Source organism: Microtus ochrogaster, linkage group LG4, assembly GCF_000317375.1.
Source record: "Microtus ochrogaster isolate Prairie Vole_2 linkage group LG4, MicOch1.0, whole genome shotgun sequence".
NCBI lineage: Eukaryota > Metazoa > Chordata > Mammalia > Rodentia > Cricetidae > Microtus > Microtus ochrogaster.
This window is the reverse complement of record NC_022030.1, coordinates 64230532-64231422: the sequence shown is the minus strand read 5'-3', so window position 1 is coordinate 64231422 and position 891 is coordinate 64230532. Positions and strand designations below refer to the sequence as shown.

The 891-nt window shown below is 45.9% G+C and overlaps 1 protein-coding gene across 1 annotated transcript in view; it reads left to right on the top strand.

Moving 5' to 3' along the window:
• Positions 1 to 891, top strand: part of Inpp5d (inositol polyphosphate-5-phosphatase D) — a 111317-nt gene that overhangs the window by 67301 nt on the left and 43125 nt on the right. The gene's annotated exons all lie outside the window — the stretch shown is intronic.

Below are 891 nucleotides of genomic sequence, written 5' to 3'. Positions count from 1 at the left end.
TCCTCAGGTGTTTATTGATCCAATCGAGCTTCTAATGACAGTTAAACATCACAACAGGTAAGGTGAGCATCCAAGCTGCCTAGGCTCCCAAAAGAAATGGATGGAGGTGGGGGTTCCTTGGACTTCCCACAGGGCAGGGAACCCTGATTGCTCTTCGGGCTGAGGAAGGAGGGGGACTTGATTGGGGGAGGGGGAGGGAAATGGGAGGCGGTGGCGGGGAAGAGACGGAAATCTTTAATAAATAAATAAATAATTAAGAAAAAAAAAGGACAGTTTTTCGGGCCTGTTCCTGTCTGCGGTTGCTCTGAATAGCCATCTTGAAATATGCCAGAGAAGAATATTTTAAGGTAGCCTATTTTGGTCTCCCACAAAGATTTTACAGGGAAGATGTATTTGTGTCCTATTTATACAACTGAAAATATTCATCAGAGCGGGGGAAACTGGTTCCTGGTTCTTTGCTGTCTTTGAAGTGAAGGATGGGTTAATTTCTGAGAAAGTAAATGCAAGTCTAGGCAAAATGGGCACTACCAGACACAGGCATTGAAATAGTCTGAATGGGAGCACACACCCAAAATCTTTGAAACAGATAAGGAGAGAGACCAGGTCTCCAGAGCTAGGGCCTTCAGTGGCCAGGCTAAGACCAGCGGGCAACATGGAGGACTGTCCTTGCGATTAGAAGCAAGACACAGTAGTCACAGGGTAGAGGGTGGCACCCTCTACATGGGGTAGAATTCGGGTCTCACTCCTGACCCCCCATAAAGCAGAGAAGTAGCTATCTTTGTTTTAAACGTTTTTCTTTTTTTTTTTTTAAACTCAAAGATCCACCTGCCTCTGGCTCCCCAGTGCTGGGATTAAAGGTGTGTGGTGTGCAATCACACTCAGCTGTTTTTG